Raw genomic sequence first — 14186 nt, forward strand, 5'->3', positions numbered from 1 at the left:
AAACACTGGGAAATGAGTGTAAACTGTTGGCATTTTTGTTTTTCTTCCCAGGTCATTTTTACCTTCTGAATCCAATTCTTCCTGTTCAATAAGAAATTCAGTTCTGCACACATATATTGTATCTGAGATATACTATAATATATTTAATATGTATAAGACTGCCTGCCATCTAGGGGAGGATGTGGAGGGAGGAAAGGGAAAAATCAGAACAGAAGTGAGTGCAAGAGATAATGTAAAAAATTACCCATGCATTGTCAAAAAAAAGTTATAATTATAAGATAAAAAAATAAAATAATAAAAAAATTCCAATGAGACAGCATTATATAACAGATCAATAATATAGTTGTTCTGGTGTGCAATGTTTACCTGATTCTATTCACTTCAATTGGCATTAGTTCATATAAGTCTTAGCAAGTTTTTCTGAAAACATCCAGTTTTTCATTTCACATAGTATAATAGTATTTCATAATCATATACCACAATCTGTTCATCCTTAATTGATAAGAATTCCCTAAATTTCCAATTCTTTGCCCATTGAAAAATAACTACTATAAACATTTTATACATAAATGTCTTTTATCCTTTCCTTTGATCTCTTTGGGATATAGACTTACTAGTGGTATTGCTAAGTCAAAGGATATACACAGTTCAATATCCCTTTGGGCATAGTTCCAAACTGTACTCCAGAATAAATGGACAAGTTTACTATCTTACCAAGAATGTCTTAGAGTCACAATCCTTCCATATGCACTGTGTATTTGTCATTTGCATTTTCTGTCATGTTAACCAGTCTCATAGATGTAAATGGGATGCTTCAGAATTGCTTTAATTTATATTTCTCTCATTAATAGTTATTTAGAGCATTTTTGTGTTGCTACTGATAATTTTGATTTATTTTTCTGGGAACTACCTGATCACATCTTTTGATTAAGCATGAAAGAAAATCAATGGCTCATATACTGTTTCTTTTTTTTTTTTTTCCAAATTATCCCCTCCCTCCCTCCACTCCCTACCCCCGATGGCAGGTAATCCCATACATTTTACATGTGTTACAATATAACCTAGATATAATATATGTGTGTAAATACCTTTTTCTTGTTGCACATTAATTGCTAGCTTCCGAAGGTATAAGTAACCTGGGTGATAGACAGTAGTGCTAACAATTTACATTCGCTTCTCAGTGTTCCTTCTCTGGGTATAGTTATTTCTGTCCATCATTGATCAACTGGAAGTGAGTTGGATCTTCTTTATGTTGAAGATTTCCACTTCCATCAGAATACATCCTCAAACAGTATTGTTGTTGAAGTGTATAGTGATCTTCTGGTTCTGCTCATTTCACTCAGCAACAGTTGATTTAAGTCTCTCCAAGCCTCTCTGTATTCCTCCTGCTGGTCATATCTTACAGAGCAATAATATTCCATAACCTTCATATACCACAATTTACCCAACCATTCTCCAATTGATGGACATCCATTCAACTTCCAGTTTCTAGCTACAACAAAAAGAGCTGCCACAAACATTTTGGCACATACAGGTCCCTTTCCACTCTTTAGTATTTCTTTGGGATATAATCCCAATAACAGCAATGCTGGGTCAAAGGGTATGCACAGTTTGACAACTTTTTGGGCATAGTTCCAAATTGCTCTCCAGAATGGCTGGATTATTTCACAACTCCACCAATAATGTATCAGTGTCCCAGTTTTCCCACATCCCCTCCAAAATTCATCGTTATTTGTTCCTGTCATTTTAGCCAATCTGACAGGTGTGTAGTGGTATCTCAGAGTTGTCTTAATTTGCATTTCTCTGATCAGTAGTGATTTGGAACACTCTTTCATATGAGTGGAAATAGTTTCAATTTCATCATCTGAGAATTGTCTGTTCATATCCCTTGACCATTTATCAATTGGAGAATGGTTTGGTTTCCTATAAATCAGGGTCAGTTCTCTATATATTTTGGAAATGAGACCTTTGTCAGAACCTTTACTTTAAAAATATTTCCCCAATTTGTTACTTCCCTTTTAATCTTGTTTGCATTAGTATTATTTGTACAGAAACTTTTAGTTTGATGTAATCAAAATCTTCTATTTTGTGATCAATAATGATCTCTAGTTCTCCTCTGGTCATAAATTCCTTCCTCCTCCACAGGTCTGATAGGTAGACTATTCTCTGTTCCTCTAATATATTTATGATCTCATTCTTTATGCCTAAATCATGGACCCATTTTGATCTTATCTTGGTATATGGTGTTAAGTGTGGATCCATATCTAATTTCTGCCATACTAATTTCCAGTTTTCCCAACAGTTTCTTCTGAATAATGAATTTTTGTCCCTAATGTTGGTATCTTTGGGTTTGTCAAAGATTAGATTGCTATAGATGTACCCTTTTTTGTCCTTTGTATCTAATCTGTTCCACTGATCTACCGTTATATTTCTTAGCAAGTACCAAATGGTTTTGGTGACTGCTGCTATATAATATAGCTTTAGATCAGGTACACTTAGACCACCTTCCTCTGACTTTTTTTTTTCATTAGTTCCCTTGCAATTCTCAACCTTTTATTCTTCATATGACTTTTGTTGTTATTTTTTCTGGGTCATTAAAATAGTTTCTTGGGAGTCTGATTGGTATAGCACTAAATAAATAGATTAGTTTGGGGAGTATTGTCATCTTTATTATATTCGCTCAGCCTATCCAAGAGCACTGAATGTCTTTCCAATTATTTAAATATGACTTTATTTTTTTTGGCAAGTGTTTTATTATTTTTCTCATATAATTCCTGACTATTCGTTGGTAGATGGATTCCCAAATACTTTATACTCTCAACATTTGTTTGGAATGGAATTTCTCTTTGTATCTCTTGCTGTTGCATTTTGTTGGTGATGTATAAAAATGCTGAGGATTTATGTGGATTTATTTTGTATCCTGCAACTTTGCTAAAATTCTGAATTATTTCTAATAGCTTTTTAGCAGAGTCTTTGAGGTTATCTAAGTATACCATCATGTCATCTGCAAAGAGTGATAGTTTGATTTCCTCATTTCCTACTCTAATTCCTTGAATCTCTTTCTCGGCTTTTATTGCCGAGGCCAGCATTTCTAATACAATATTGAATAGTAATGGTGATAGTGGGCAACCTTGTTTCATTCCTGATCTTACTGGGAAAGGTTCCAGTTTATCTCCATTACATATTATGCTTACTGACGGTCTTAAATGTATGCTCCTGATTATTCTAAGGAATAATCCATTTATTCCTATACTCTCAAGAGTTTTTAGTAGGAATGGATATTGGATTTTGTCAAATGCTTTTTCTGCATCTATTGAGATGATCATATGGTTTTTATTAATTTAGTTATTAATATTCAATTATATTAATAGTTTTCCTAATATTAAACTAGCCCTGCATTCCTGGTATGAATCCTACTTGATCATAATGTATTATCCTGGGGATGATTTTCTGAAGTCTTTTTGCTAATATCTTATTTAAGATTTTAGCATCAATATTCATTAAGGAAATTGGTCTATAATTTTCTTTCTCAGTTTTCGATTGACCTGGTTAAGGTATCAGTACCATGTCTGTGTCGTAAAAGGAGGTTGGTAGGACTCCTTCATTCCCTATTTTTTCAAATAGTTTATATAGCATTGGGGCTAATTGTTCTTTAAATGTTTGGTAGAATTCACATGTAAATCCATCTGGTCCTGGGGATTTTTTCCTGGGGAGTTGATTAATAGCTTGTTCTATTTCTTTTTCTGAAATGGGACTATTTAAGCAATATATTTCCTCCTCTGTTAATCTAGGAAGCCTATATTTTTGGAGGAAGTCATCCATTTCACTTAAGTTATCAAATTTATTGGCATAAAGTTGGGCAAAGTAACTCCTTATTATTTCTCTAATTTCCTCTTCATTGGTGGAAAAATCCCCCTTTTCATTTGAAAGACTAACAATTTGATTTTCCTGTTTCTTTTTTCTGATCAGATTTACCAAAGGTTTATCTATTTTATTGGCTTTTTCATAAAACCAACTCTTGGTTTTATTTATTAATTCAATAGTTTTTTCACTTTCAATATTATTGATTTCTCCTTTTAATTATTGTGTTTCAAGTTTAATTTTTGGTTGGGGGGTTTTAATTTGGTCTTTTTCTAGCCTTTTAAGTTGCAAACCCAATTCGTTAATCTTTTCTTTCTCTATTTTCTTCAAATAAGCCTCTAAAGATATAAAATTTCCCCTTATTACTGCTTTAGCTGCATCCCACAGATTTTGGTATGATGTGTCATCATAGTCACTATCTTGGGTGAAATTATTAATTGTTTCTATAATTTGCTCTTTCACCCAGTCATTCTTTAAGATGAGATTGTTCATTTTCCAATTACTTTTTGGTCTATTTACCCCTAACTTTTTACTGAATGTAGCTTTTATTGCATTGTGGTCTGAGAAGAAGGCATTTATTATTTCTGCTTTTCTGCATTAAATCTTGAGATCTTTATGTCCTAATATATGGTCAGTTTTTGTATAGGTTCCATGAACTGCTGAGAAGAAAGTATATTCCTTTCTATCACCATTCAGTTTTCTCCAAAGGTCTATCATACCTAGTTTTTCTAAAGGTCTATTTACCTCTTTAATTTCTTTCTTCTTTGTTTTGTGGTTTGATTTGTCTAAATCTGAGAGTGCAAGGGTTGAGATCTCCCACTATTATAGTTTTACTGTCTATTTCTTCTTACAACTCTCTTAACTTTTCCTTTAGAAAGTTAGATGCTATACCACTTGGTGCATATATGTTTAGTATGGATATGGCTTAATTATTTATGCTTCCTTTCAGCAGGATATAGTTTCCTTCCTTATCTCTTTTAATTAGATCAACTTCTGCTTTTGCTTGATCTGAGATAAGGATAGCTACCCCTGCTTTTTTGGCTTTACCTGAAGCATAATAGATTCTGCTCCAACCTTTTACCTTTACTCTATATGTATCTCACTGCTTTAAGTTTGTTTCCTGTAAACAACATATTGTAAGGTTCTGATTTTTGATCCAGTCTGCTATCCATCTCCATTCGATGGGAGCGTTCATCCCATTCACATTTACAGTTACAATTACTAATTCTGTACTTCCTGCCATCATATTATCCCCAGATTATGCTTTTTCCCTTGACCTCCCTGAACCCCTTCCCCAATATTTAATTTATAGACCCCCTTGTGATGCACAGCCCTCCCTTTTTTTTAGTATCCCTCCCCCCTCCCTCCATGTCCCTTCCCTTATTCTCCTTTTCCTTTTCCCTTTTCCTCTCCTCCCTTTTAATGAGGTGAGAGAGAAGTCTCTGAAAAACAAATATGACAATTATTTACTCTTTGAGCCTCTTCTTATGAGAGTAAGATTTACACAATGATTCACCCCCTCTCTAAATTCCCTCAGATATGGTGTATTTTCTATGCCTCTTCCTGGGATGTAGTTTCCCTCCTTTTATCACACCCTCCCCTTTTTCTGATCCTACCCCCTTCCTTTTACTACACCCCCTCCTTTTTTTTTCTTTTATATCAGTAAAATCAAATTATCCATGAGTACTTTCTATATACCCACAACAGAGTTACAGTTCTCAAGGGTTCTGTGTACCTTTTTCTGTTTCTCTTCAGTCTTGTGGATGTAGATCAAATTTTTTGTTTAAGTCTGGTTTTCTTCCTAGGAACATTTGGAATTCCTCTATTTCATTGAATTACCATCTTCTTCCATGTAAAAAGATGCTAAACTTAGCTGGGTAGTTTATTCTTGGTTGCAATCCTTGATCTTTTGCCTTTTGCAATATCAGGTTCCAGGCCCTTCTATCTTTTAATGTGGAGGCAGCCAGATCTTGGGTGACCCTTATTGTGGCACTTTGGTATTTAAATTGTTTTTTTCTAGCTGCTTTCAGGATTTTCTCCTTTGTGTGGTAATTCTGCAGCTTAGCCACAATATTCCGTGGTGTTCTTTTTTTAGGGTCTATTTCAGAAGGAGTTCGATGAATTCTTTCAACATCTACTTTCCCCTCTGTTTCTATTATCTCTGGACAGTTCTCTTTGATTATTTCCTGTAAAATAGAATCTAGGCTCTTTTTTTGGTCATAGTTTTCGGGAAGTCCAATGATCCGCAGATTATCTCTCCTAGATCTATTTTCCAGGTCTATAGATTTTCCCAGTAAGTATTTGACTTTGTTCTCCAACTTCTCATTTTTTTTGTTTTGTTTGACTGATTCTTGGGTTCTCTGTGAATCATTCATTTCTATTTGTTCCATCCTGACTTTTAAGGAGTTATTTTCTTCTTTCACAGTTTTTAGATCTTTTTGTAAATGCCCAATTTCGTTTTTAAATGAATTATTTTGCTCTATTGAATTTTTTTTCCATTTCCCTAATTTTTTTTTGAGAATTATTTTCTTTTTCCAATTCAGAAATCTTATTTTCTTGAGACTTTTTTATCTTCTCCAATTCAGAAATCCTGTTTTCCTGTGATTTTTTTACCTTTTCTAATTCACTAATTTTGTTTCCCTGCATCTCCTGTGAATTCTTTATTTTTTCCAACTCCAATTTCAGGATGTTGTTATTCTCTATCATAGCTTCCCTTTCCTTTCCCCATTTTTCTTCAAACTCTCTTAACTTTTTAATAGTCTCTTCATGGAGAGAGTTATGTGATGGGGGGCAGGAATCGTTCCCCTTTAGGTTTTTATCTGCTGACTCTCTGCTGTTAACTTCCTCAGGGTTGGATACCCGCTCTTTCTCTGTGTAGAAGGAATCTATGGTTTTTTTGGGCTTCTTGCTCATACTTAAAAAATCTTTTGGGGTCTGTCCCTGGGGTAGGAAATTATTTATTTATTTCTTTGCCAGCTTCCTCCCAGACCTGATAGATGCAGCAGCCCCCCGTGCCTGAGCTAAGAGAGAGCTCTACCCCCTCCCTGGAAATGCCTCAGAGGTGACCAGCACTGCTGTGCCCTGAGGGCGCTGTGTTTTAGCGGCTTCCCTGAGGTTGAGACTGAACAGCAAAGGCGACTCAAAACCTAGCCTATGCATCCCGGTGGGGCGTGGATGTTTGCAGCAGATGATGTGAAAAGCCCCTGCGCTCAAACTGGGAAGTGTCTGCCAGAAACTGCAGTCCCTAGTTCAAAGGTTCCGCTTCTCTGGGACTTCCGTTCCACAGCCTCCACCCAGCCGAGCCAGGCACTATGAGTTACTGCCCTGCCAACTCTTCAATCTCTTAACTACCCCGAGGCAAAAGCCTGGATTGCCTATGTCCCAGTGCCGAGATCTGCTGAGTCACCCCTGGGATCCGGGAAGATCCAATCTAGTTTCAAATTTTAAAGTGGCTTATATTTCTCCTCTGATCTGCTGTTTTATAAGCAGAGAAGAGCTAACAGCCTGTGCCAGATTCTTTTATGTCAGTGGATTCTCTGATCCCAGAGTCCTCCCCAGTGTGACCGGCGCAGTGTGCCACTATCCCACTGTCTGCGCTGGTCTCTCTTCTTCCTCCCCTGGGAGCTGACCTTTCCTCCTGAAACTCCAGATTCTCTTCAGCTGGTAAGTCGTGCTTCCAGTCCTTGTGGATTCTATCAGTCCAACGCTATTTCTGTGGCTGATTAAATCTAGTTGGTTGTGAGGGAAGAAAGGAGCTTACACAGTGTTGTGTATCTTCTCCGCCATCTTGGCTCCGCCCCCTCTTATACTGTTTCTTAGAAACTTGGTTCATCTCTATAAATTTGAGAAATTAAGGATTTATAGAGAAATTTCATATACCCTCATGCCTGTTTTCTTCATATTTTTTTCCTTTGCAATCTAAATTAGTCATTTTTTTACATGATCCTAATTATATCTAATTTTTTTCATAAACTCTTTCCTTATACATATATCTGATACATTTTCCATGCTTTCCATAAATTAATATCATATCACCTAATTTCTCCTCTTATTTCTTCCTGCTGAACTTTTTATGAAGAAGTAATGTTGGAAAGGCAGAACCAAGATGGCAGAGGAAAGACAGGAACTTGCCATATTCTTCCCTAAATCACTCGAAATTCCTTTTTAAAATAACTCTAAACATGTTTAAGTGTCAGAACACACAAAAAGATGGAGTAGATTTTCCAGCTGAAGACAATTTAGAAGATCGTCAGGAAAGATCTGTGTCACACAGTCCCAGTGCAGTACTGGCTCCAGCCACACAGCGAACAAAGCAGGAACTGGCCTTGTGACCTCTTGATCAGCAACAGTACTGGTGGCTTCTAGACCCCTTATCCCAGAGACACAAAAAGACAACTTAGAAGATCAGGAGAAGGGGGCAATGCCAAGATAGTGGAGAAGATACATGCAGATTTGTAAACTCCCTTCTTCCCTCAATACCAATTAGTTAAATCAGCATCAAAAATAACGCTGGCCTGATAAAAATCACAAGGATTAGAAGCCCAATTTACCAGCTGAAGAAAAGGTCGGTTTCAAGGAGAGGAAAAAAAGATCAGCACAGACAGGGTTAGGTGCTAGCACACTGTGCCAATCAGGCTGGGGAGAACTTTGGGATCAGAAAAGCCACTGAGATAGTGGAATCTGGCACAGACTGATAGCTCTACTCTGCTTATAAAACAACAAATCAGAAGAGAAATCAAGCTACTTTAAAATATAAAGCCAGATCCTAAATCCACACCAATCCGGAAGTGATCTAACACCAATCTCAGCACTGCTGTGCAGCCGCCTTCTGCTGCCCAGGGGCTTCTCCTTGGGGTAGCTGAGAGTCTGAACAGCAGGGGACACAGCCCGAGGCAGCATCTAATCCACATAATGTGGGGCTCAGCCTGAGACAGTGGAATTCTAGCAGCAGCGGAATTCCCAGGGGAACAGAACTCCCAGAGAAGCAGAACCCTTGAAATAGGGACCGCAGTTTCTGGGCAGACACTTCCGGTTTGGGCGCAGGGGCTTTTTGCGTCAGCTGCTAATATCCACGGCCCCATGAGAGGCTTTGGCTGATGTTTGTGATGCTTTCACTGTTCAGCCTTAAACCTCAGGGCAGTTCTAGGCCACATAGCTGGGTCCTTCACTGGGCACTCCTTTGAAGCTGCAGCAGTGCTAACCACCTCTAAGGCATTTCCATGGATGGGGAAGAGGAACTCTCCCAGAGCTCTCTCTTAGCTCAGGCAAAGGACTGCTGCATCCATCTGGTCTGGGAGGAAGGTGGTAAATAAACTTCTTACCCCAAGGGCAAACCGCAACAGATTTTTAACAATGAGTAAGAAGCTGAAGAGAATGATTGACACCTTCTATACAGAAAAAGAGTGGGTATCCAACACCAAGGAGGCTAACAGCAGAGAGTCAGCAGAAAACAGCCTGAAGGGGAATGATACCTGCCCCCCATCACATAACTCTCTCCTAGAATAGACTATTAAAAAGTTAAGAGAGTTTGAAGAAAAATGGGGAAAGGGAAGAGAATCTATGAAAGAGAATAACAACATCTTGAAATTTGAGTTGGAAAAAATAAAGAACTCACAGGAGATACAGGGGAAAAAAATTTGTGAATTAGAAAAGGTTAAAAAAAATCACAGGAAAGTAGGATTTGTGAATTGTAAAGAGAAAATAACTCCCTAATAAAAAAAATTAGTGAAATGGAAAAAAAATTCAACAAAGCAAAATAATTAATTTAAAAACTCAATTGGGCATATACAAAAAGAACTAAAAAAATGTGAATTAAGAAAATAACTCATTAAAAATCAGGACTGAATAAATAGCAGTGAATGATTAATTGAGAAACCAAGAATCAGTCAAACAAAAAAAAAATATGAAAAGCTGGAGAATAATGTCAAATACTTACTGGGAAAATCAATAGACCTGGAAAATAGATCTAGGAGAGATAATCTGGAGATCACTGAACTTCCTGAAAACTATAATTTAAAAAAAGCCTAAATTCTATTTTACAAGAAATCATCAAAGAGAACTGTCCAGTGATAATAGAAACAGAAGGGAAAATAGACATTGAAAGAATTCATCGAACACCTTCTGAAAAAGACCCTAAAAAAGAACTCCACGGAACACTGTGGCTAACCTGCAGAACTACCAAATTAAGGAAAAAATACTGCAAGCAGCTAGGAAAAAACAATTCAAATATCAAGGGGTCACAATAAGGGTCACTCAAGTCCTGGCTGCCTCCACATTAAAGGATCAAATATAATTTTAGATCTGGTACAACTAGGCCACCTTCATTTGATTTTTTTTTCATTAATTCCCTTGAAATTCTTGACCTTTTGTTTTTCCATATGAACTTTGTTGTTATTTTTTCTAAGTCATTAAAATAGTTTTTTGGGAGTCTGTTTGGTATAGTGCTAAATAAATACATTAGTTTAGGTAGTATTGTCATCTTAGGTAGTATTGTCATCTTTATTATAGTTGCTCACCTTATCCAAGAGCATTTACTATTTTTCCAATTGGTTAGATCAGACTTAATTAGTGTGAAAAGTGTTTTGTAGTTTTGCTCATATAGTTTCTGATTTTCCCTTGGCAGATAGATTCCTAAATATTTTATACTATTGGTAGTTACTTTAAATGGAATTTCCGTAACTCTAACTGTTGGATTTTGTTAGTGACATACATATAAAAATGCTGATGATGTATGTGGATTTATTTTGTGTCCTGCAACTTTTCTAGAGGTGTGGATTATTTATAATAACTTTTTAGTTGAATCTTTGGGGTTCTCTATATATACCATCATATCATCAGCAAAGAGTGATAATTTTGTTTCCTCACTACCAACTCTAATTCCTTTAATTTCTTTCTCCACTCTTATTGCCAAGGCTAGCATTTCTAAAACAACATTGAATAGTAATGGTGATAGTGGACAACCTTGTTTCACTCTTGACATAATGGGAATGGTTGCATTATTTCCCCGTTACATATGATGCTTATTGATGGTTTTAAATAGATGCTACTGATTATTTTAAGGAATAGTCCATTTATTCCTATACCTTCAAATATTTTTAATGGAAATGGATGTTGGATTTTATCAAATGCTTTTTCTGCATCTATTGAGATGATCATATGATTTTTGTTAATTTGATTATTAATATGGTCAATTATACTGATAGTTTTCCTAATATTGAACCAGCCCTGCATTCCTGGTATAAATCCTACTTGATCATGATGTATTATCCTGGGGATGATTTTCTGTAGTCTTTTTGCTAATATCTTATTTAAGATTTTAGCATCAATATTCATTAGGGAGATTGCTCTGTAGTTTTCTTTCTCTGTTTTCAATCTACCTGCTTTGGGTATCAGTAACATGTCTGTGTCATAAAAGGAATTTGGTAGGACTCCTTCATACCCTTTTTTTTCAAATAGTTTATATTACATTGGAGCTAATTGTTCTTTGAATGATTGGTAGAATGTTTGGTCCTGGAGATTTTTTCTTAGGGAATTGATTAATAGCTTGCTCTATTTCTTTTTCTGAAATTGGACTATTTAAGCAATTTCCTTCCTCCTCTGTTAATCTGGGAAGTTTATATTTTTGGAGGTAGTCCTCCATTTCAGTTAGGTTATCAAATTTATTGGCATAAAGTTGGGCAAAGTAACTCCTTATTATTTCTCTAATTTCTTCCTCATTGGTGAACAGTTCCCCCTTTTCATTTTTAATTCTAACAACTTCATTTTCCTCTCTCCTTTTTCTAATCAGATTTACCAAAGGTCTATCTATTTTATTGGCTTTTTCATAAAACCAACTCTTAGTTTTATTCAATATTTTTTATTTTCAATATTATTAATTTCTCCTTTTAATTTTAGAATTTCAAATTTACTATTTGGGAATTTTAATTTGATCTTTTTCTAGCTTTTTAAGTTGCAAGCCCAATTCATTGATTTTCTCTTTCTCTATTTTCTTCAAGTAAGCCTCCAAAGATATAAAATTTCCCCTTATTAATGTTGTAGCTGCATTCCACAAATTTTGGTATGATGTCTCATGATTGTCATTATCTTCAGTGAAATTATTAATTGTGTCTATAATTTGCTGTTTCACCCGATCATTCTTTAAAATGAGATTATTTAGTTTCCAATTACTTTTTTTTTCTATTTACCCATAACTTTTTGTTGAATGTAGTTTTTATTGCATTGTGATCTGAAAAGAGAGCATTTACTATTTCTGCCTTCCTGAATTTATTTTGAGATCTTTATGTCCTAATATATGGTCAATTTTTGTATAGATTCCATGAACTGCCGAGAAGAAAGTATACTCCTTTCTGTCACCATTCAATTTTCTCCAAAGATTTATCATACCTAATTTTCCTAATATTCGATTTGCCTTTTTAATTTCTTTCTTATTTGTTTTGTGGTTTGATTTATCTAATTCTGAGAGTGCAAGGTTGAGATCTCCCACTATTATAGTTTTGTTGTCTATTTCTTCTTGCAACTTTCTTAACTTCTCGTTTAGGAAGTTAGATGCTATACCACTTGGTGCATATATGTTTAGCATTGATATGGCTTCATTGTCTATGCTACCCTTTAGCAAGATATAGTTTCCTCCCTTATCTCTTTTGATTACATCGATATTTGCTTTTGCTTGATCTGAGATAAGGATGGCTACCCCTGCTTTTTTGACTTCACTTGAATCATAATAGATTCTGCTCCATCCTTTTACCTTTAATCTTCATGTATCTCCCTGCTTTAAATGTGTCTCCTGTAAACAACATATTGTAGGGTTCTGACTTTTGATCCAGTCTGCTATCCGTCTCTGCTTAATTGGAGAATTCATCCCATTCACATTTAACAGTTAAAATTACTAATTCTGTATTTCCTGCCATTATAATATACCCTGATTATGCTTTTTTCCCTCACCCCCCCTCAACCCCTTCCTTAGTATTAAACTTATGAGCCCCACTTTCATCACGAATCCCTCCCTCTTTAGTATCCCTCCCTATGCCACCCATTTTGATCTTATCTTGGTGTAAAGTGTTAAGTGTAGGTCCATGCCTGATTGCTGCCATACTAATTTCCAGTTTTCCCAGCTGTTTTTGTCAAATAATGAATTATTATCCCAAAAGTTGAGATCTTTGCGTTTGTCAAACACTAGATTGCTATAGTTAATGACTCTTTTGTCTTGTCAACCAAACTAGTCAATTAACTAGTCTATTTCTTAACCAATATCAAATGGTTTTGGTAACCACTGCTTTATAATACAGTTTTAGATAAGGTATAGCTAGGCCGCCTTCATTTAATTTTTTTTTCATTAGTTGAAATTTGTGACCTTTTTTCTTCCCTGAATTTGTATTTTAATATTCATTTTTTCACCTTTTCTCTTTTTAGTGGTCAAGTTCTAGTTTTATTTCTTGTTCATTTTACAGCTTATTTTTTTTAACATTTATCTTATAGTAAAGTTGAGTTCTATTCATTGAGGAGAGAAGTTTGAAAAGGAGGGGCACTGTGCCATGATTTAGGCTTTTTTTGCATTGATACTTTCAAAGATACCTCATGAGTTTGTTAAGTTTTCAATGTCTCCAAGGTAGAAGAGATATGTTGGCTTGTCTTTTGTTATACTCTCTGGTTTTTACCTAGATAGGACCCCTGATCCTTTATACATACAAGTGCACCCTCAGAGGTCTTGTTTTCTTACAATTGCAAGAGATATAGCGCCTGAAGAGCTAGGTCCCTGGTGATCAAAAGCAACATTTTTCTTAAGGCCCCTGCTCTCTTGAAACTATAAACAGCATTGCCTTTCAGAGTCCCTGTTCCTTAATGACTCAAAGGTGAATATCTGCAAAGAAGTTGCCAAAAAGTACCCTATCTCATGCCCAATGCTAACACAGAAATCTTCTATAATTTGCTTTTACTAGTTACAACTTCACCTTGCCAACTCTGCACTTAAAGCTCCTGAAGTTCTTGCTGATGTTGATGCTGATGCTATCTCTAATGCCCAAAGCTGGAGTTCCCCCCATGTCAGCTCTGAATTGGTCCCCAAACCTGATCTCTCCCTACAAAAATTTTTCACCTTCATTTTTTGTTCATTATGCCACTTCAGAATTATATTTGAGACATTATTATGAATTTGTTTGAAAGGGAATGTTAGAAGAACTTAGATATTGTAATTTCTCTCCAATTTGATTCTGTACCTACAAGTATAACCCTGAAATCATCTTGTTTTTCATTTCTTACAGAACAATAATATTCTATAACATTCATATACCATAATTTATTCAGCCATGCTCCAATTGATAGGAATCCAT

General features: G+C 35.6%; 1 pseudogene; it reads right to left on the reverse strand.

The window, feature by feature from the left end:
• Positions 1–13898, reverse strand: part of LOC141552877 (eukaryotic translation initiation factor 3 subunit F pseudogene) — a 98858-nt pseudogene extending 84960 nt beyond the window's left edge.
• Positions 13899–14186: the final 288 nt, after the last annotated feature.

This window comes from Sminthopsis crassicaudata, chromosome 2 (assembly GCF_048593235.1).
Source record: "Sminthopsis crassicaudata isolate SCR6 chromosome 2, ASM4859323v1, whole genome shotgun sequence".
Lineage (NCBI taxonomy): Eukaryota > Metazoa > Chordata > Mammalia > Dasyuromorphia > Dasyuridae > Sminthopsis > Sminthopsis crassicaudata.